This window comes from Haemaphysalis longicornis, unplaced genomic scaffold (assembly GCF_048455015.1).
Source record: "Haemaphysalis longicornis isolate Haplotype H1 unplaced genomic scaffold, Haemaphysalis longicornis Haplotype H1 scaffold_2, whole genome shotgun sequence".
Taxonomy (NCBI): Eukaryota; Metazoa; Arthropoda; class Arachnida; order Ixodida; family Ixodidae; genus Haemaphysalis; species Haemaphysalis longicornis.
In genome coordinates, this window is record NW_027526295.1 from 88,757,698 (window position 1) to 88,769,792 (window position 12,095).

At 51.5% G+C, this 12,095-nt stretch overlaps 13 non-coding genes across 13 annotated transcripts; all 13 read left to right on the forward strand.

Moving 5' to 3' along the window:
• The first annotated feature begins 73 nt into the window (after positions 1–73).
• Trnas-aga (transfer RNA serine (anticodon AGA)) lies at positions 74–155 on the forward strand. The gene has a single exon. It is a non-coding gene; the product is annotated as a tRNA-Ser (tRNA).
• Positions 156–232: 77 nt separating this feature from the next.
• Positions 233–314, forward strand: Trnas-aga (transfer RNA serine (anticodon AGA)). Its single transcript has one exon. It is a non-coding gene; the product is annotated as a tRNA-Ser (tRNA).
• Positions 315–391: 77 nt separating this feature from the next.
• On the forward strand, positions 392–473 carry Trnas-aga (transfer RNA serine (anticodon AGA)). Its single transcript has one exon. It is a non-coding gene; the product is annotated as a tRNA-Ser (tRNA).
• Positions 474–550: 77 nt separating this feature from the next.
• On the forward strand, positions 551–632 carry Trnas-aga (transfer RNA serine (anticodon AGA)). Its single transcript has one exon. It is a non-coding gene; the product is annotated as a tRNA-Ser (tRNA).
• A 77-nt stretch (positions 633–709) lies between these two features.
• On the forward strand, positions 710–791 carry Trnas-aga (transfer RNA serine (anticodon AGA)). Its single transcript has one exon. It is a non-coding gene; the product is annotated as a tRNA-Ser (tRNA).
• A 77-nt stretch (positions 792–868) lies between these two features.
• Trnas-aga (transfer RNA serine (anticodon AGA)) lies at positions 869–950 on the forward strand. The gene has a single exon. It is a non-coding gene; the product is annotated as a tRNA-Ser (tRNA).
• A 5,175-nt stretch (positions 951–6,125) lies between these two features.
• Positions 6,126–6,207, forward strand: Trnas-aga (transfer RNA serine (anticodon AGA)). The gene has a single exon. It is a non-coding gene; the product is annotated as a tRNA-Ser (tRNA).
• Positions 6,208–6,440: 233 nt separating this feature from the next.
• Trnas-aga (transfer RNA serine (anticodon AGA)) lies at positions 6,441–6,522 on the forward strand. The gene has a single exon. It is a non-coding gene; the product is annotated as a tRNA-Ser (tRNA).
• Positions 6,523–9,461: 2,939 nt separating this feature from the next.
• Trnas-aga (transfer RNA serine (anticodon AGA)) lies at positions 9,462–9,543 on the forward strand. Its single transcript has one exon. It is a non-coding gene; the product is annotated as a tRNA-Ser (tRNA).
• A 78-nt stretch (positions 9,544–9,621) lies between these two features.
• Trnas-aga (transfer RNA serine (anticodon AGA)) lies at positions 9,622–9,703 on the forward strand. Its single transcript has one exon. It is a non-coding gene; the product is annotated as a tRNA-Ser (tRNA).
• A 77-nt stretch (positions 9,704–9,780) lies between these two features.
• Trnas-gga (transfer RNA serine (anticodon GGA)) lies at positions 9,781–9,862 on the forward strand. Its single transcript has one exon. It is a non-coding gene; the product is annotated as a tRNA-Ser (tRNA).
• A 77-nt stretch (positions 9,863–9,939) lies between these two features.
• Trnas-aga (transfer RNA serine (anticodon AGA)) lies at positions 9,940–10,021 on the forward strand. The gene has a single exon. It is a non-coding gene; the product is annotated as a tRNA-Ser (tRNA).
• Positions 10,022–10,096: 75 nt separating this feature from the next.
• Positions 10,097–10,178, forward strand: Trnas-aga (transfer RNA serine (anticodon AGA)). Its single transcript has one exon. It is a non-coding gene; the product is annotated as a tRNA-Ser (tRNA).
• Positions 10,179–12,095: the final 1,917 nt, after the last annotated feature.

A 12,095-nucleotide genomic window follows, 5' to 3' on the forward strand; every position in this document is an offset into this window, starting at 1 on the left:
GTTGCGGCTCTTTTTTCTAATATATCAATTACAGCTACGGAGCAGTGTAAGGTAATCTGCGGCTGGGGAAAGAGCAGTCGTGGCTGAGTGGTTAAAGCAAGGGACTAGAAATCCATTGGGGTCTCCCCGCACAGGTTCGAATCCTGTCGACTGCGCGCCGGTTGCGGCTCTTTTTTGTAATTATCAATTATAGCTACGGAGCTGTTTAAGACAATCTGCGGCTAGGGAACGAGCAGTCGTGGCTTAGTGGTTAAAGCAAGGGACTAGAAATCCATTGGGGTCTCCCCGCACAGGTTCGAATCCTGTCGACTGCGCGCTGGTTGCGGCACTTTTTTGTAATTATCAATTATAGCTACGGAGCAGGATAAGCTAATGTGCGGCTGGCGAACCAGCAGTCATGGTTGAGTGGTTAAAGCGGTGGGCTAGAAATCCATTTGGGTCTCCCCGCACATGTTCGAATCCTGTTGACTGCGCGCTGGTTGCGGCTCTTTTTTGTAATTATCAATTACAGCTACGGAGCAGTGTAAGGTAATCTGCGGCTGGGGAACGAGCAGTCGTGGCTGAATGGTTAAAGCGATGGACTAGAAATCCATTAGGGTCTCCCCGCGCAGGTACGGATCCTGTCGACTGCGCGCTGGTTGCGGCTCTTTTTTGTAATCATCAGCTGTAGCTACGGAGCAGTGTAAGGCAATGTGCGGTTAGGGAACGAGCAGTCGTGGCTGTGTGGTTAAAGCGATGGGCTAGAAGTTCGTTGGGGTCTCCCCGCACAGGTTCGAATCCTGTCGACTGCGCGCCGGTTGCGGCTCTTTTTTGTAATTATCAATTATAGCTACGGAGCAGTGTAAGACAATCTGCGGCTGGGGAACTAGCAGTCCTGGCTGAGTGGTTAAAGCGGTGGACTAGAAATCCATTGGGGTCTCCCCGCACAGGTTCGAATCCTGTCGGCTGCGCGCTGGTTGCGGCTCTTTTTTGTAATTATCAATTATAGCTACGGAGCAGTGTAAGGCAATCTGCGGTTGGGGAACGAGCAGTCGTGGCTGTGTGTCTGCTTCCGGCCGCTGCGCAGTGCGGACGCAGGATGACGAGCTCCGTTCAAGGGGCGGCTTTGGCGGGCCCATCGGCTTGAGGTAAGTGGTCTTCTGTTTTTGACAACTCTGCAAACCAGGATTATCAAGTTATTCTGCCTCATTTGCCATCCGGACCATCTGTTCTCAACACCATTTTTCTGCACGCGTACGTGAAAGCCAGGCCATACAAGATGGAGGATTTCCGCGACCCGCTGGTGCGTCTGAATTTGCTGCCCGAGGTTGTGGCCTTGGGCGCATATCAGATGAACCACCTGTGGGCCGTGACGTTCAAGGACGCCGAGGCAGCTGCGAAGTTGGTTGCCGCCTCCGAACTTCAAGTGAAGGGGCGCAGGTGCCTGATCTTCGATCCTCGGAGCCAGGACGTACGCCTAAAGCTTCAATGGGTGCTCCACAACGTCCCCGACGACGAAGTGCGAGGCGCCCTGGCGCTTTACGGGAAGGTCACCGAAGTGGCCCGTGACCGCTGGCGTGTGCCGGGCTGCACTTCGCAGCTCTCGACGACAGGCCTGGTCACCCTACGACTCATGTCGGGCGTTACCGTAGACGACATCCCGCACCAGCTACGGATCGCCGGTGAGCAGGCCCTTGTCGTGGTGCCCGGACGGGTACCGCTTCGTTTGCGCTGCCACCGGAGTGGCCACATTCCTCGGGAGTGCCGCGTCCCACGGTGCGGGCGGTGCCGCCGCTACGGCCACAGTGATGGCGAGTGCGTCCGCACTTACGCGAACGTGGCCGGGCCAGGGGACGACGACCACAAGTCCGAGTACGTGATGGACGCCGAAGACGCGGAGAGCGCTTCGAAGGGCAAGGAAGAGGTCGAGGACGTCGTGAAGGAGGCAACGCCCCCTGAACCTGCAGCCGCCGTGGCACCGAGCGCCGAACCACCTGCCGTAGGAGAAACGCCCACCGAAGTCTCGGACGTTCAGGGCAACCAAATCGCCACGGATGGTGCGGGCGTGACCGAAGCACCACTCTTGGCGTCGGAGGGGGAGAAAAGCAAGGTAGAAGAAGAAGTTGAGATGACAGGTGTCCTTGCTGGCTCTTCAAAGCGTACAAGGGATTATGTCGAGGAAAAACAGGCCCGCACCGCCGAGCCGAGCGGTGACGAACCCCCGGCGAAGGCTCCGACGCATGCTCGACGGGCGTCGGTGAAAGTGAAACCCAACGTCAATGCGGAGCTGCCCAGGAAGCCACCGGACACATAACGTAACGTTTCGGCTCTGCAATGCGAACAATGCCCCTGATTCTCTCCGTGTAGTGCAACGCAGCGAACAGCCGTCTCCGGGGAGTCTACGGACAAGGGCACGGCAACGCACACGGAATATCCGCCGTCGCTACACTGGAGCCCAGGGTTCGTTGATCTGGCCGTTGTATTTTGCTCTCAGTGTGCTTTAATTCGATATTATGGCTATTTAGATAGGCCGCTTCGCATTTCTACTTTAAACGTAAGAGGGCTTGGGGCTAGGCGCAAGCAGTATCAGCTGCGAAGGATTATGGACGAAAAAGAAATAAATATAATGGCCATTCAAGAAACAAAAATCGAAAGCGAAAGCAGCACTGAGAGCATGATAAGGCCCTTTAGTGGCCGCTACAGCGTTTGCGTGAGTCATTCTGTGGGAACTTCGGGGGTGTGTTGTATTTTGGTTAGAAATTCAGTTGGTATTCGTGTACAAACAGTTACGTCGAGCGAAACTGGCAGGATTGTGTGTTGTGATTTCAACTACTGTGGATTAGAATTTCGTGCAGTGTGTATCTATGCACCAAATGTTACACGGGATAGGACGGTTTTTTTTGAAGGGTTATCTGATTATTTAAAGCTGCAAGAAAGAGTAATTTTATTGGGCGACTTTAATTGTGTGTGTGAACGAAGAGACAGAAATGTGCCGCCGCGGACAAACGATCAGAGTGCAAGCGTCCTCTCAGAAGTTCTTGAAGACTGCGAACTAGAAGATGTAGCGCACTGTGCAGGGAGCAGAAATGCTTTAAAGTTCACGCACTTTCAGGGCACAAGCCATGCGCGGCTGGACCGTGCATACGTATCTTTCGAGCTCGCTGCGGCGTGCAAGAACTACTCGGTCGATAGTGTCTCTTTTAGTGACCACTGCCTTGTTTCATTTGTGTTGGGGGAAAGGAGGGAGTAGTGTAAGAAGTTCAGCTGGGAACTTTGGAAATTTAATGTAAAATTATTACAAGACACCACATTCACGGATAGAGTACAGGAAATTGCAGAAAAACAAACAAACGACGAAATCAGCAGCTGGCGGGAAAGGTGGGAGGTATTCAAACAGGAATGCAAAATGGTAGCGAGGGAGAGGGGGACAGTGCTTAAAGGGCAAGAGAGGGAAGTGGAAAACAAACTCAGAAATAATCTGCCACACATGTTAAAACTCGAAAGCGAAATGCCTGGGGCATATAAAGAAGATATCAGAACCATTAAAAATAAGCTAGAAGCCATCGATATAGAAAGATATCGGGGAGCGACCGTGAGGGCGAGGGCCGAAGTGTTTTTGGCCGGTGAAGCGCCAACAAAGCGAGCGATAAAAGACGAAGCACGGTACGCGAGGGGCAATGGTATCGAGGAAATATATTGGCGAGGCGCGCTTACCAGTGACAAAGAGAACATAAAAAGTGCGTTTCAAGAACATTACACAGAGTTGTTTAGCCCCACAGTTCCAAAAACTGATGAGTTCAAGCGAGACTTTCTTACAGTCATGCCAAGGTTGGAAGATGAGGTGAGGGACGACTTAGAGCGACCGATATCGCTTGGCGAAATTCACACGGCCATATCGGAGTTAAAAGTAGGTAAGTCTCCAGGACCTGACGGTCTTGGTGCGGATTTTTATAAAAGGTTCTCAGATATAGTTACTCCGTTTTTATTTATGGTCTTTCGCGAGGCCTACGAGTCCAAGGTATTGCCGCGGTCTTTTGGTCGCACACACACCGTCCTCATACCCAAATCGGAAGACCGTGTTAAACTTCAGTCGGTTTCTGGCTACCAGCCGATTACATCGGCCAATGTAGATTACAAAATTCTTATGAAGATCTTAGCGCAACGATTGCAGAGTGTTATAAGAAGTGTAGTAGGGCCGCATCAGACCTGTGGCATAAAGGGGAGGAGTGTAGTTACAAATGTTCATGTCGCGCAGTGTGCTGGAGTGTTGTGATATGTTGTTTAAAAGGGTCGCTATGCTTCAAATTGATTTCGAGAAAGCGTTCGACCGAGTGTGCCATGAGATTCTTTTTTGTATTTTGGAGCATATAAATGTTGGGGATGTGATAATACAGGGAATGCGTATGGCGTACTCTCACTGCTGCACGCAACTGATAATCAACAAGAATGTCACGGGAAGTATTCCTGTACTGTCTTCTGTGCGACAAGGATGTCCAGCATCTCCTGTTCTGTTTGCAATTTATTTGGAACCTTTTTGTTTAAGAGTAATTAATGACAGTGGAGTACGTGGTTTTCATTTACACACAAGCGAAGTGAAGTTACTAACATACGCGGATGATGTGGCGGTTTTTTGTGAAGACGAGGAGAGTGTAAGCGCAGCCATATCGGTAACGAAGGATTTTGTAGACTTACTAACAGCTGTGTTAATTGGGCCACGTGTGCTGGTTTTTTTCACGGGGAGTGGGGGTCAACACCATCTGTATTTGAAAACGTGTCTTGGTCACGTACACCAGCGCGTTATCTCGGAGTTCCGCTGGATCGCTATCAGGATAGCGGCGAGTACTGGGAATTCGAGAAGGCGAAGCTGCGCGAAAAAAACAACGAAGTGGGGTGGTCGCGCATTGTCTGTTTTCGCACGAGCCACGGTATGCAACCTTTTTCTTTTGGCAAAGCTGTGGTATGTGCTGCAGGTGCTTCATTGTTCACGAGTCCACGTGCAGCGAATGCACAGAGTATTCTCAGTCTTTATCTGGTCATCGGTGTGGGAGCGTTCCAGTTGGAGTAACCTTTTTCGCCGAGTGAGGCATGGGGGTGTTGGCCTGTGTCATGTATTTCTTCGCCAGCTTGTGAAGCGGTTTATGTTTCTGCGTGATACATGTGATCCATTTCTTCGCACTTTAATAGATGCCTTGCCTATGTATATTGTTTCTTCTGTAAGTGTTAGATGTGGTGCCATGAAAGGCTATATGAAGGAAGTGGTTGAGTCCTTTCGTTTTCTTACTGTGAGATTTTCGGTAGAATATTTAGCCACTGTTTCGAGAAAAACCCTTACAAATAATTTCAGGGAGATGCTGTTCCCCGTACCACGTTATCGTGAAATGTTTAGTTCTGGTTCTGGGCAGGATGTGTTATCCCGTGTGAAAAAAATGGCAGTCCCAGCATCCGTGAAAACTTTCTTTTTCAAGTTACATACAGGAACGCTGCCAGTTAAAGCATGGATGGAGGAGAAGGGGCTGTTTATTGGTTGGTCAAACATCTGTACGCTGTGTGCGAAAGCCGAAATAGTGGAACATGTTTTCGTGGAGTGCTGGGACGCCGTATTTTTTTGGGACGTTTTACAGAGAACGTTAAAGAAAGACCTGCCCATTTCAGCGCATGGCATTCGGTTCCTTCCGGTTGAACGTGAAGATGAAGTCCCGTATGATTTGATCATGGCGCTAGGTTTGCACGCCATTTGGAGGTCCAGAATGGCTGTGCGATATGCGGCCCCAATGCGCTCACTGTAAGCAAGTATTTTGCTCAAAATGTCAGGTTGTTGTATGAAGTGTACATGTTACAGGACCCCGAACTTGAATGGCTTCCTGTTTTGGAAGAGCTATGTACTTTTGATGTTTAAGTCCTTCCGTCAGCGAAAGTTTGGCAGGCAGTTTTTAATTTATCCGTGACTTGTATTACGTGTGTGCAAAAGGTAATAAACAAAAAAAAAAGCTGTCGTGGCTGAGTGGTTGAAGCGATGGACTAGAAATCCGTTGGGGTCTCCCCGCAGGTGTTCGAATCCTGTCGAATGCGTGCTGGTTGCAGCTCTCTTTTGTAATTATCAATTATAGCAACGGAGCAGTGTAAGGCAATCTGTGGCTGGGGAACTAGCATTCGTGGCTGAGTGGTTAAAGCGATGGACTAGAAATCCATTGGGGTCTCCCCGCGCAGGTTCGAATCCTGTCGACCGCGCTCTGTGCGGCTCTTTTTTGTAATTATCAATTATAGCTACGAAGCAGTTTGAGGCAATCTGAGGCGAGGGAACCAGCAGTCTAGACTGAGTGGTTAAAGCGATGGACTAGAAAACCATTGGGGTTTCCCTGCACAGGTTCGAGTCCTGTCGGCTGCGCGCTGGTTGCGGCACTTTTTTGTAATTATCAATTATAGCTACATACCAGTGTAAGGCAAACTGCGGCGGGGAACGAACAGTCGTGGCTGAGTGGTTAAAGGAATGGACTAGAAATCCATTGGGGTCTCCCCACACGGGTTCGAATCCTGTCGACTGCGCGCTGGTTGCGGCCCTTTTTTGTAATTATCAATTATAGCTACGGAGCAGTGTAAGGCAATCTGCGGCTGGGGAACGAGCAGTCGTGAATGCGTGGTTGAAGCGATGGACTAGAAATCCCTTTTGGTCTCCACGCACAGGTTCGGATCCTGTGGACTGCGCGCTGGTTGGGGCTCTTTTTTGTAATTATCAATTATAGCTACGGAGCAGTGTAAGGCAATCTGCGGCTGGGGAACGAGCAGTCGTGAATGCGTGGTTGAAGCGATGGACTAGAAATCCATTTTGGTCTCCACGCACAGGTTCGGATCCTGTGGACTGCGCGCTGGTTGGGGCTCTTTTTTGTAATTATCAATTATAGCTACGGAGCAGTGTAAGGCAATCTGCGGATGGGGAACGAGCAGTCGTGAATGCGTGGTTGAAGCGATGGACTAGAAATCCATTTTGGGCTCCACGCACAGGTTCGGATCCTGTGGACTGCGCGCTGGTTGGGGCTCTTTTTTGTAATTATCAATTATAGCTACGGAGCAGTGTAAGGCAATCTGCGGATGGGGAACGAGCAGTCGTGAATGCGTGGTTGAAGCGATGGACTAGAAATCCATTTTGGTCTCCACGCACAGGTTCGGATCCTGTGGACTGCGCGCTGGTTGGGGCTCTTTTTTGTAATTATCAATTATAGCTACGGAGCAGTGTAAGGCAATCTGCGGCTGGGGAACGAGCAGTCGTGAATGCGTGGTTGAAGCGATGGACTAGAAATCCATTTTGGTCTCCATGCACAGGTTCGGATCCTGTGGACTGCGCGCTGGTTGGGGCTCTTTTTTGCAATTATCAATTATAGCTACGGAGCAGTGTAAGGCAATCTGCGGCTGGGGAACGAGCAGTCGTGAATGCGTGGTTGAAGCGATGGACTAGAAATCCATTTTGGTCTCCACGCACAGGTTCGGATCCTGTGGACTGCGCGCTGGTGTGGGCTCTTTTTTGTAATTATCAATTATAGCTACGGAGCAGTGTAAGACAATCTGCGGATGGGGAACGAGCAGTCGTGAATGCGTGGTTGAAGCGATGGACTAGAAATCCATTTTGGTCTCCACGCACAGGTTCGGATCCTGTGGACTGCGCGCTGGTTGGGGCTCTTTTTTGTAATTATCAATTATAGCTACGGAGCAGTGTAAGGCAATCTGCGGATGGGGAACGAGCAGTCGTGAATGCGTGGTTGAAGCGATGGACTAGAAATCCATTTTTGTCTCCACGCACAGGTTCGGATCCTGTGGACTGCGCGCTGGTTGCGGCCCTTTTTCGTAATTATCAATTATAGCTACGGAGCAGTGTAAGGCAATCTGCGGCTGGGGAACGAGCAGTCGTGAATGCGTGGTTGAAGCGATGGACTAGAAATCCATTTTGGTCTCCACGCACAGGTTCGGATCCTGTGGACTGCGCGCTGGTTGGTTCTCTTTTTTGTAATTATCAATTATAGCTACGGAGCAGTGTAAGGCAATCTGCGGCTGGGGAACGAGCAGTCGTGAATGCGTGGTTGAAGCGATGGACTAGAAATCCATTTTGGTCTCCACGCACAGGTTCGGATCCTGTGGACTGCGCGCTGGTTGGGGCTCTTTTTTGTAAATATCAATTATAGCTACGGAGCAGTGTAAGGCAATCTGCGGATGGGGAACGAGCAGTCGTGAATGCGTGGTTGAAGCGATGGACTAGAAATCCATTTTGGTCTCCACGCACAGGTTCGGATCCTGTGGACTGCGCGCTGGTTGGGGCTCTTTTTTGTAATTATCAATTATAGCTACGGAGCAGTGTAAGGCAATCTGCGGCTGGGGAACGAGCAGTCGTGAATGCGTGGTTGAAGCGATGGACTAGAAATCCATTTTGGTCTCCACGCACAGGTTCGGATCCTGTGGACTGCGCGCTGGTTGGGGCTCTTTTTTGTAATTATCAATTATAGCTACGGAGCAGTGTAAGGCAATCTGCGGATGGGGAACGAGCAGTCGTGAATGCGTGGTTGAAGCGGTGGACTAGAAATCCATTTTTGTCTCCACGCACAGGTTCGGATCCTGTGGACTGCGCGCTGGTTGCGGCCCTTTTTTGTAATTATCAATTATAGCTACGGAGCAGTGTAAGGCAATCTGCGGATGGGGAACGAGCAGTCGTGAATGCGTGGTTGAAGCGATGGACTAGAAATCCATTTTGGGCTCCACGCACAGGTTCGGATCCTGTGGACTGCGCGCTGGTTGGGGCTCTTTTTTGTAATTATCAATTATAGCTACGGAGCAGTGTAAGGCAATCTGCGGCTGGGGAACGAGCAGTCGTGAATGCGTGGTTGAAGCGATGGACTAGAAATCCATTTTGGTCTCCACGCACAGGTTCGGATCCTGTGGACTGCGCGCTGGTTGGGGCTCTTTTTTGTAATTATCAATTATAGCTACGGAGCAGTGTAAGGCAATCTGCGGATGGGGAACGAGCAGTCGTGAATGCGTGGTTGAAGCGATGGACTAGAAATCCATTTTGGTCTCCACGCACAGGTTCGGATCCTGTGGACTGCGCGCTGGTTGGGGCTCTTTTTTGTAATTATCAATTATAGCTACGGAGCAGTGTAAGGCAATCTGCGGCTGGGGAACGAGCAGTCGTGAATGCCTGGTTGAAGCGATGGACTAGAAATCCATTTTGGTCTCCACGCACAGGTTCGGATCCTGTGGACGGCGCGCTGGTTGGGGCTCTTTTTTGTAATTTTCAATTATAGCTACGGAGCAGTGTAAGGCAATCTGCGGCTGGGGAACGAGCAGTCGTGAATGCGTGGTTGAAGCGATGGACTAGAAATCCATTTTGGTCTCCACGCACAGGTTCGGATCCTGTGGACTGCGCGCTGGTTGGGGCTCTTTTTTGTAATTATCAATTATAGCTACGGAGCAGTGTAAGGCAATCTGCGGATGGGGAACGAGCAGTCGTGGCTGAGTTGTTAAAGCGATGGACTAGAAATCCATTGGGGTCTCCCCGCACAGGTTCGAATCCTGTCGACTGCGCGCCGGTTGTGGCTCTTTTTTTGTAATGATCAATTATAGCTACGGAGCAGCGTAAGGCAATCTGCGGCTAGGTAACGAGCTGTCGTGGCTGAGTGGTTAAAGCGACGGACTAGAAATCCGTTGGGGTCACCCTGCACAGGTTCGGATCCTGTCGACTGCGCGCTGGTTCTGGCACTTTTTTGTAAATATCAATTATAGCTACCGAGCAGTGTAAGGCAATCTGCGGCTGGGGAACGAGCAGTCGTGGCTGAGTGGTTAAAGCGATGGACTGGAAATCCATTAGGGTCTCCCCGCACGGGTTCGAATCCTGTCGACTGCGCGCTGGTTGCGGCTCTTTGATGTAATTATCAGCTATAGCTACTGAGCAGTATAAGGCAATCTGCGGCTGGGGAACGAGCAGTCGTGGCTGAGTGGTTAAAGCGATGGAGTAGAGATCCATTGGGGTCTCCCCCCACAGGTTCGAATCCTGTCGACCGCTGCGGTTGCGGATCTTTTTTGTAATGATCAATTATAGCTACGGAGCAGTGTAAGGCAATCTGCGGCTAGGGAACGAGCAGTCGTGGCTGAGTGGTTAAAGCGGTGGATTAGAAATCCATTGGGGTCTCCCTGCATAGGTTCGAATCTTGTCGACTGCGCGCTGGTTGCGGCTCTTTTTTGTAATTATCAATTATAGCTACGGAGCAGTGTAAGGCAATCTGCGGCTGGGGAACAAGCAGTCGTGGCTGAGCGGTTAAAGCGATGGACTAGAAATTTATTGTGGTCTCTCTGCATAGGTTCGAATCCTGTGGGGTGCGGACAGGTTGCGGCTCTTTTTTGTAATTATCAATGAAAGCTAGAGCGCAGTGTAATGCGATCTGTGGCTAGGGCGCGAGCAGTCGTGTCTGAGTGGTGACTCTGCTTCCGGCCACCACCGTGAGTGGAAGCAGGATGCATAGCTACTCAGGAGCAGTTAATACGGCCTATGCTGCTCGCGGAAACAGGTTATTTGCTTAAGAAGATAGGAATACCAAGTATCGCTGCCAACACTGCCTACAGGTGGGAGCGTTTTTAATAATGTTTTTTTCAACTGTGATATGCGTGCCCGCCCATATCGCGTCGAGGATTTCCGCTATACTTCGGCTGGTTTGGGATTGCTTGGCGAAGTGCTCGCCTTGGGGGCGTTCCAGATGAATCATGTATGGGCGATGGCATTCAATTCGGAGCAACGCGAGAAGAAAATTTTAGAAGCGACGGATGTCAAAGTGAAAAGTCGCCGGTGCCTCGTCATTGATCCCGCCAACCAAGACGTGCGCCTGAAGCTACACTGGCTGCTGTACAATGTGAGTGAAGAGGATGTGCGCGTCGCTCTGGCCCCTTCCGGGAGGGTCACCGACGTCTCCAGGCAACGTTGGCAAGTGCAGAGAGTGACGGACAATGGTTAGACGACGCGGTTCATGACCCTCAAGCTCAAAACCGTCGGGAGGTCTGAGTACCTGCCCCACCAGCTCCGCGTGGCAGGTGAGCAGGCGCTCGTGGTCGTGCCTGGCAGGCCCCCGCAGTGCCTTCGCTGCTCTGGCACGGGGCACATGAGGCCCGACTGCGAGGTGCCGCGCTGCACACTCTGCCGCCGCTTCGGTCACGAAGCGAACGAATGCGGGCGGACGTACGCGAAGGTGGCCGGACCGGTGGGGGATGTGGACCGAACGGAGCGCATCATGTACGAGGAGGAGGAGGACGACGCGGCTGCAGCAGTGGGCGGCGGAGACCCGGTGACGGAAAACGCGCCGCCTAAAAGAGCGCTGAGGTGAAGGAGTCGGACGCTGTCGAAGTGCAACCTGTGCAAAGTGCAACAAAGGAGACCAGCTGACGTACGACGGCGCCGGTGAGGGTCCGGTCAGCGTGGCGGGTCAGTTTGCGGCGTCGGGGGCCCCCGCCCCCAACAGTGCGTCTACTTGGAAACTGGCGAGCAGGACCAGTCTGTGGCCAAGCGGCCGCGTCAAGACAGTGTCGGGCAACGGGGAGGGGGGGACGGCTCCGCAACGGTGGGGTCGGTGAGTGTGGGACCTACATCGCGGCGCTCGAGCTTCAAACCGAAGCCTAATGATTCGCGCTTTTTGATACTGCAGTTAGCGGCGCTCTCGCCAGATGGCACGCGGATGGTACTACAGTGTGCGCCGCTCTCGATAGATGGCGTACAATGCTGTGCGCACGTCGAGCCCCTTGCGCACGGAAAACTGCAGACATCGCCACGGACATTGCGAGGTCTTAAAGGGTTTCGCCCAAAAAAACCAAGGTGTCCCTTGTCCCTAGGAGCTGTCTAGAATCAAGTGGCAAAAGCCACTTGATTCTAGGCAGTTCCTGGAGATCTTTATGATGAGACATGCCAGGCTCTGGCGCTCTTCAAACTGGATTAAGGAAGTCAGCCACTCTCTAGTGTGGTGTGCTTTTAGAGGTTCAGTACATGGGAAGTCCTATAGGATTTGAGCTTGATCCTGCGGTTCTGCGTGGCGCAGACTGCTTCGGAGGGAAGCCTGTTTGGAGGGAGCGCAATAGGTTTGGGAGGCCGTTATTTT